We start from the raw sequence: 9383 nt of genomic DNA, 5'->3' as shown, positions 1-9383 counted from the left end.
CATGGGCAACGAACTGGGTTCCACATGGTCAGCCCACCTGGGGCCCATATGGGGCCAAACTGGAACACACATGGGACCCACGTGGGCTTCCCAGTTAGGACCCCTGTAAGCATGGCGAACTGGGTTCTGCATGGGTAGCCTACCTGGGGCCCATGTGGGCCCTAACTGTGACCTATATGGGGCCCGCCTGAGCTACGCAGTTGGGACCCACGTGGGCATGTTCAGCTGGGGCCCACATGGGTATGTCCAGCTGGGACCCATGCAATCTGCTCAGATGGGACCCATATAACTAGCCCAGATGGGACCTTTTTAACCACCTCAGGTGGGACCCAGCTAGGTTTCACCGATCTGCTCTTTCAAAATCCATCTGACTGATGGACCGCCGTAATTCCAGGTAGACTGCTACACACCATCAATCATAAGCCAGGTCAAGGTTTATTCACTCTGTATTTGTCCGAAATTGCCTCGGAAACAGCACCGTTGTACAATGCATACAATTTTCTGTTATCTTGCACAATGCGATAATCCCTGAATCATTCAACGGATGTTGTGCGTTGCCGTTGCTGCCGTTGTTAGCGCGGTGTTTCCTACCGTCGTCGCAGTCTCTCCCGCCGAAACCATTTTCCTGGTACCTATTCCGTTTCAATCTGTTTCGTGCGCGGCGTGTTGCGCAGGATGGCCCCTGAAAACGGTGGTATTCAGAACCTTAGATCACCGCCCAACGGCCTGAGTGTGGATGATTGTTCATGTACACACATTTTGATGCTAAAAGAACTAATTTTATGCTAAGTCGTTTACCGAGGTTGATAATAATGAGAGCAGCTACGTCGAATAGCAGTGCAAAAATGCGCTACACATGCGCCCTCTCAGAGCACTTGTATGGGAAAACTTGACGTGGGGCGACTTACATGGAGTGCTTGCATGAAAGCCGACTTGAGTTATTATGGCTTCCTGTAGTCAAAAAACAACGACATCAAACTAGCAATGTTGCCACTCATGAAGGTGATCTCGCGAAACATTTGCATCTTGTGAGAAAAAAATGGAGTGTTATATTCTATTTTGTCAGGACGAACAAGAATATCACCGTCATTATTAGAAAGACTGGAACGTGGTAGCTGCCGGCTGTCAACACGGGAACACGACATGGTATCGATAAATCAATTTTTGGAGCGGCTGCTTCCCGCTCCACTCGCTCATTGAAGGGTAGGTTCGAGTCGTTTAACGCACTTGCACTTTGTCACCGCAGTGGATGGCCTGCGACTGATGACAACAAAAGCAGTCGTCAGTGATTAATAGGTGCACTTGTTAAAAATGCGCAAATTAAAGAACAAAGCAGCAAACATCGCTGAAACACAGCAAGGCTCAGTTTGAAAAAAAGAATGCTGCCATTACTTTTTATGTCACGATTCAAAAACTTGGTTCGCTAGTGTTTGTCCGTGAAAGTGCTCAGAAAAATAGAGCAGATAGAGTGAGTTTGTCCTCGCCATGCTCATGCTGCGGAATCAACAATAATCGTGGCAAGGAAATCCTCACTGTAACTTTGGGCAGAACTGTACGTGAACTACGGGCTGAACAGTACGAACCGATATGGTGCAATACCTGCTTTTCCAGGCTTGGCGATTCTGGATCAGATCCAGTTGTGTGAAAGAAGCCTCTGGTTGCTGTCCCAGCTTCCTGGCAGGCATACTGTTTCCCGGTGGTCAGGAACAGTCCTCAAGTAGTCCTCCAGAGCTGAGCAGCCGCAGTTCTCAGCAGCACTTCAGCAGTTCAACAGAGGAGAATTTCTGCAGCTAGCCAAGTGCTGGGGTTGATTCTCATCCATCCCCATCAAAATCCGTAACAGTGGTCCCAATCCTTCCGGAAAAACGTCAAAAGGGACATTAATCGAAACACGCCAATGGCACATCGCTCTCATTTGGTAAGCAGACACATCGGAATAAACAGGCGATGAGATGTCGCAAATGTAAGAAGTTATGCAGGTTCAGGGCCTCGTCTAAGATCTTTTCAGGAATGGAGATTTCTTACCCATACATAATTAACCTCATATGACGCTCTACACAATGACGGGAACCGACTTCATTTAATTAAAACGCGCCCGGGTGGCCGGTTGGATAACCTTCGCTCGTGTGGAGATCAATTTCACCCCCCTGAGATCTCAAGAACTAACAGAGCTAGAGGCACCAAATTTACAGGATGTGTTGGTCTGTACGCGTTCTCAGTTAGGTCAAAGTTTGAGCCTCCGAGGTTAGGACTTTCGGGCCAAATAAGGTCAAATGTCAAATTCCAGGTCGGTTCTCAAAGGTCCCCTTGAGCCTAGATGACTGTTCTAAGCAAAAGTTCACATGCCCATTTAAGGTCAGTGACCTTGTTGGTGATTTAGTGTTTTAGGGCGCGTCGGCATCGAGGACATTTTGCGCCCACTCTATGACGGTTATCTAAAGCTGGGGCCGAGGGGCTGCTAATCCCTACTTGGAATGAGTCAGAGCCCTTACGGGAGGCACGCTTCGTTTGGCCTTTCCCCTTTGGCCGGGGGGGAGGGGGGTGCTTTACAAGCCTCCCCAACCGCCCGCAGGATCATTTGAGCACACAATTCTCTCACCACGGAAAGGTGGTGCCTCACAGGGGGTCAGTGATCTTGTCTGACATTTTGAAGGGCATGGTGATCAAAATCATACAAGAATGCTTTGAGTTTTGCATTTGAATAAGCGACAAAGATCACGCTAAGCAATATCTAAGCCCCTAAAAACCAAACGCTTACCTGGGTTATTACGGGCCAATGATCTATTGTGACCTTTAAGAAGTATATGGAGGATGTATAATGCGGTTCCTGTTATCAATACATTCGAAACGAGCACCACAAACTCCCCCATACAGGAAGCCCTAGAGTAAGTAAAAGAGGTTGGTTTTGGCGCTAGTCTGGCTTTCATATCTGACCCTAGACCGAAGTAATTTGTTCACTCAATTGTTGTGTTACCTTAGCAAGTATCCTTGAGATGTATGGCTTCGTCTAACACTCCGTTGTTGGATCAGGGTGAACGATTCCCTAGAAATTGCACTTGCTGAGATCATAGTCTGAATGAGTCCTTTCATAGGTCAGCGACATTATCAGGTACATCCAAATTATTTATGCCGGATGATCCGATATTCAGCTGTCTATGGCTATGCAAAATATGGCGCGGCATCGCCGTGCCGTTCGGAAACCATTTCAGAAAACCTTGGGGGGGGGATAAATTTGACTCCCACCCGAGTTGATTACCATTTTTACTCCCACTTCTGTTTGTCTCGCCACCGTATTTCAAAAAGTATCCCATGCGGATTGTGATTATCCTGAAAAGGGCGCTTAGACTTGCATGCCTGATTTTTGAACAAAGGCAAAAAACCGACGTGCAGTGCATTAGCATATCTCGGAATGTTATAGATTACAAGCATCCATAACCGTGCCGTCATCAGTTAGCACATATATATATATATATATATATATATATATATATATATATATATATATATATATATATATATATATATATATATTTCATCCACACGTGAGTGTAGAAACAGGGAGGTCAGGGAGAAAATGAACCCCCTCCTCACACCTTTCAACATCTCACACTTTTCGGCAGCAGTGCTACTGCCCCCCCCCCCCCCGCTTTTTAGATTAAAGTTTTGTTCGCCTCACTTTTGCACCACATCAAACATACATGCCGACTTACCTAGTTCACCAGTCGTCTTCCTCAAGATGCGTCATCTTTTTCGTTTGCTTATTAGCCATCGCTTAGTGCCACAGCCGTGGAATCAACGAAGCGCAAACTAAGGAGACTGCAACGCGAGGCGTCGAGGCTGTTGTTGCCATGATTTGCGAGCGCGCATGTTCAAAACCATATTACATAATCCTTATCAGCAATCAATTCTGACTGAATCTTGAACATTTTGAAATGAACATGGATTAGCCGTGTTAACACAAATTGGAGACCCCATTTTATCTACAGTATACGCTCAGGGAGTCCTCAATATCTCTGAAGAACACAGAAAAACATGGAACTGGGGTCTATGTGACAATAATACGATCACCTGCGGCGATCAGGGATGTTGTTGCGTCAATGAGGGCTTCTTCGCTAATCCGGGGCCAACTGCGCGGTTAGGAGACCTCCCGTGTCAGCGAAGGGAACAATTTGATATGAAATATCCTTCTAAGTGCCTCCGGATCGACCATGAGATCCCGCCCCGTGCCACCAGAATAATAGCCAAAGGACACTTCGCGATCTGACGGAGTGGTTCTTCAGCACTTGACCGGAAAAGGTAATGTGCCGCGGGTGTTCTACTCAAGCGGGCCCTCACGCGGAAGGGAGTAAGCAGTCATTTTATTGTGGAATAGAAATGGGGTCTCAATATTGCCGAATAGAGGGGGTCGAAATGAGTGCAGCAAAACAAACAAGGCCATCCCATGTTTGCCCTAGAACGTTCATTTCTTCAGAATGGGTTAGTGAAACAACTTACGTCAAAAAAATTGAACATGCCTGCCCGCAACCTCGAAAGCAAGGACAGCGATGGCCTGGGTTACGGCTTCCGTAAAACCAAACGGCGTCGATTACAAGTACCACCAGACGGCGGGCGCCATGTTAATATGTCTTCTGGAGAGATGAACAGCTACATAAATACGAAAATAGAGATTCCACCTTTACTGTTCGAGTTGCACCACCAGATTTCAGAACCACTACGCTCTGCTTTAAGGGCCACTCTGTTCTTATCATCAGTCCAAAAATCTCACACGTGAAATAGGCGCCCAAATTTCCTGCTAAATGTAAGATTTAATGTTTTTAGGCGTTCAAAGGCACTTCTTTCAGAAGCGTCATGATTTCCGTCCACCCGTTAGCCATGGTTCGGTGTTAGCTGCTTGGCCAGCGCTGCGCGTCTCACGGAGACTTCAACGCCTGGCGTCGAGGTTTTTGTAACAAGATTTGCTAGTGCACATGCTCGGAAGTACGTCACATGATTTGCAGCACTAATCGATTTAAGCGTTTAAACATAATCATTTCAGAAACGTCACCATTTTCGTCCAACGGTGAGCCACGGCTAAGAGTTAGCCACTGAGCCATCGCTCCTCGGACTAAGGAAACTGCAATGCCTGGTATTGAGGTTTTTGTTGCTAAGATTTGCGAGCGCATATGTTAAGAAACCTACTTACATACCTTGCATCACCAATTGATTCTGGCTGAATGTTGAGCGTTTCCAGGCAGACAGGACTCGGCCATGCTCATACACATCGTTGACCAATCGATCTAAAATCGAGCTTTCATCTTCGAATTTCGATCAAACCTATCGATTCACAATCTGCTCTCGCAATTTCCGTATTATCCGTAGAACTCAGTTAAAAAATCGACCAAGGTTCTGAACTTCTTTGGTTAAGAAAGAGACCACTAAACCATCTGAATTAATGGTGTGCTCACTCAACACCTAATTTCTGCAGTTTATTGACTTCAAAATACCAACATAATTCACCTCACGATAGCTTCTGGTCTTTGTCGTGCTTACAAGGTAAAAATGACCGTGGTAAAAGCAAAGAAAACTTGTGTCCCTTGTCAACAAGTAAGCTATATCCGGCGATTTTGTTTCGGGGGGGGGGAGCGTCACCATAAAAGAGGTTTTTGTCAGCCCTGTGGTCCCGCTTGGCAAGGCTTTGGCTACACCCCTGCCAACACACAAAAACAGATCAGGTCGGCTACGTTTAATGATGGGTGATTGAATGTTTGTTGAATCAATTCATACCTACGGCAGGCAACTTTGCTTATACTTTTTTCTGTGATGATGTGGCATAAGGGAAGATAATGCGAAATAAGATTATGTTGCAGATGTCCAAGATATGTTCTATACACCCATCAGTATTTAATGCTGATCCAGAAATATGCAACAAAGCGTCCATACAGTCATTTTGGAGTCAGTCATGCGGGAGACATCCGGGCCAGGGCAGTGGACGCCGACAGTATATGGGAGCAGGGCCCAGATAATGAATATATGACAGACGGGGCCTCCATTCTGTGGTTTGGTTTGTAAACGACAATCTACAGTTTTATGGCTTTGGTCGCATTGTTTTTGGCGGTTTCAAGGTTCTGAATTCGTTTCCACCCAAAATGTCGCTACACGTGTTCTCTTCTGAAAAGCAGCCAGCGAAATGAAGGGGCATGACAAATCTGCAGCGCTGTAAGCCATCGATTCATTTTAAAAATTCTCACCAGCCTATGTCCAGGGCGTATTTTGACTTTTACCCTGTTGAGGTAGATGCATCCTCAATGACCCAAAATGCCTGACCGCTATTTGCCCTTCACAGGTATGGCCTGCGACCGGAGACAGCGGACACGCTACAGGTCAGTTGACGTCAGAAGACAGGACGGACCGTACCGAGCGGTTAAAGGGAATGTTCTAGAGTTAAAGATTTTGAAATTAGCATTAGATGTGATGGGAAAAGCTCGCTTGTTACGATTGGAAGGCTTTCAAGGTTCAAAAACAGCTTTAAGTAGCACAGTTTCAAAGTTGGTAAAAATGCGCCCTATTAGGATATTGATGGTACCATGGAATGGTTTCGTGACGACAGCAATACCTGGCAGCATCTGGCAGCCAGACCAAAAGAATACCTCGAAGCACACGAAAGCGGACGCCAACCGGCCATTCTCGTCGCGGGCGCTGTGGTTGGTGGCGGCAGGCCGTCGTCATTCCAATGCCTCTAAAAGTATTTTCACGTTTCAGCCGACTGACGTCACCGGGGTACACTTTTATTGTCTTTTAGGGCTTCTCTTTCAGTGAAAGTCAACCTTTCTGTGGTTTTGTGGACATTTCCAGTTCCTTTTAAGCAGCTTCAGCGCTTTTTAGTGATTGTGAAACACTTACTTTCCCATCTAGATTTTGTAGTGAATTAGTATACCGCTATGGCGGATTGCAGCACTTTTATGTGCTTTTTTACGTACAATTCCATCGGTCGCTATGGGTGACGGCGTGACGCTTTAACACAGACGCAAGCAAGGCTATCTGACGCAAAGGTGGTTGACGGACCCAAGGACGGTTGAGAGCTGAATAGTGAGAGGAAATTGCGCTTAGCATTGAGCATATCGTAGGGAATCTTTGAATCTTCTATTTCGAATATTCAATGATTTCATTGTTTCGAGGGCAGGTACGTTTTATGCAGCGTGTTGTAGGTGTGGTGCGGTATTTGTCTCGGAAAGAAGCTGTAGCGGTGGAATGTTTATTGAAAGGGTGGAGAGCAGGAGGGGGAAGGGGGGGAGGGGCAGGAGGTGATTCGATTTATAGCTGGTATTTGCGCGACAATGATTGTGCCTCTTTCCTCTCCATGCACAATCAAAGAGCTGTTGTTTAATGATCAAATGTTGAATGTTGCGGAGGTCGGAGGGGGAGGGTCTCCTTCTCTTCCAGGCCGCCGTCTTCAGGAAGAACCACTGGTGTCCTGGCTCCCGGTTGGCAGTTTGCATTTAGGAAAGAGCAAAACATTGATGTTTGAAAACTGCATTTTCTATTATTTCCATGTGTCAAATATCATGTCGTGCGTGAACTGGACTAAATGCAGCGCCAGTGGCGCATGCAGAAGGGCAGAGGGCAGATGGACACAAGTCCTCCCCGTCCTTAGGTTCCGACTTCCGAGGGTCCAGGAGCGCCCACCGAACCGACGATCAAGGACCCGATCGGAGGCTCTAGACGGAGTCTTCCTCAAAGGCCCGACTTGCGGGGATGGGCCCCCAGATGACAGTCAGGGGATCCTTTGCGCCCTAAGGGGACCACAGAACCGATAAGGGTTTGGCACCGAGCTGACTACTCCTCGGTCTGAACCCTGCAATCCCATTTCCCAAGCAGGGAGAAGGCCGGGTTCTATGATTTGCATTGGTCTGAGTGCCTGAAACAATGATTGGGCCCCAGTGTCAGTCACAGATCCACGGTGCCTAACAGTGGGCTATATTTCGGCAAGTGTCCCCGAGTCCGGCACGGGCTTTGTTTGAGGGGCCCGAAAAAGGGCCCAATGTCCACTCGGGACCAAAGATCAAGGGACCGATTGGAATGCCATAGGGTCACGAGGACTCCCCGTAGGTTGCAATAAGAAGGCATCCCGTCCGTTGGGCCGTGACCTTCAAGGCCTGTCAGCGGGCCACTGCACCGGTTGGGGATCTGTGGGACAGTGCGGGCCTCTCATACTAGCGTTTAAGCACTGAGCCTCAATTTGTACCAGTTCAGTTCTAAAGTGAATAGAGTGGACGGATGAGTCCACATTGAAAGGGAGAGGGCTTTGTACGCCCCTAGTTCATGTGCTGGGTGGGGGAACAGTTCATGTGCTGGGTGGGGGAACAGCTAACATATATGGGGGTGGAAAAAGCTGCGCACTGTTCGGTTCCCTAACAGCTAGCCATCCCGCGCTGTGCGTTCTTCACTGTTGGAGCTTTTGTCATCCTCAGGCCAGCATTTATCACGGGGACGCCAGCATGTCCATCTGACTTTGGGCGGGTGAAGTCACGTGCCCAGCACCGAGCTCACCGTCTGAACTGGCGTCGTGGATCGCTCGCTCACTGCACCAGGTGTGCCAGCTCGTACCGAATACCCGGGATGTGCAGCACGTCCAGACCAAGGGTGTCTTCAGACGGCGGCAACTCAGTCACTCAACTTAGCAACTCAGCCAGCATCGACTGGCTAAGGGTCGATGGAGGATTTGATGTCGCCAACACTGTCGTGCTACGGTCCACCTGCCGGAAGACCTATGCATTCGCCCAGCATGCCATGAACATGTCCCGCCTTCAAACAGCACGTATCAAGGTGGATGCGTGACTGCCAAGTTCCAGATCGATGCTGGCGCCATCTATGCGGCACTCCGGCTGCTGAAGCCGGCGGTGGGGACCATGGACCCGCTGGAGTGCATCTGATCCTGCTTCTGCGGTAGCGAGATAGCATTGCACGGTCGACAGTCTTATAACTTGAGTCTGCTGCCAGACGAGGAATATCGTTGTTCACTGATCCACCGCAGTTCGTTCTGAATAGCCGAAAGGTTATGGACGTGGGTTGTGATGCATTCTTAGGATGCATTTCGTTAATGTTCTAGCAAGTCTTATCAGGTATTTTCCAGGCAAAGGTAGGGCAAACAGGCGGTACCTCTTGCACTATGAAACTAGCAACCGTCAGGGCTTAGATATGGTGAATGACTAGGCCCCAGTGTGCATTGGCTTGACTGTCTCTGTTAGATGGAGCCGCGCGAATGTGCCTGGCCAGCTCCGGGTCGGAAGCCCCTGCCGAGGAACTTGGGGCACCTTGTAAGCTTCTTGCGCTGCTATACCCGACTGCTCCTCAAATCTATTTCAGCCAGGAAGGTGGGAGATACGCCCGCACTCGCTCCAGTACAC

This window comes from Pollicipes pollicipes, unplaced genomic scaffold (assembly GCF_011947565.3).
Source record: "Pollicipes pollicipes isolate AB1234 unplaced genomic scaffold, Ppol_2.1 Scaffold_4002;HRSCAF=4701_pilon_pilon_pilon, whole genome shotgun sequence".
In the NCBI taxonomy this organism is placed as follows: Eukaryota; Metazoa; Arthropoda; class Thecostraca; order Pollicipedomorpha; family Pollicipedidae; genus Pollicipes; species Pollicipes pollicipes.
This window is presented reverse-complemented; position numbering follows the sequence as displayed.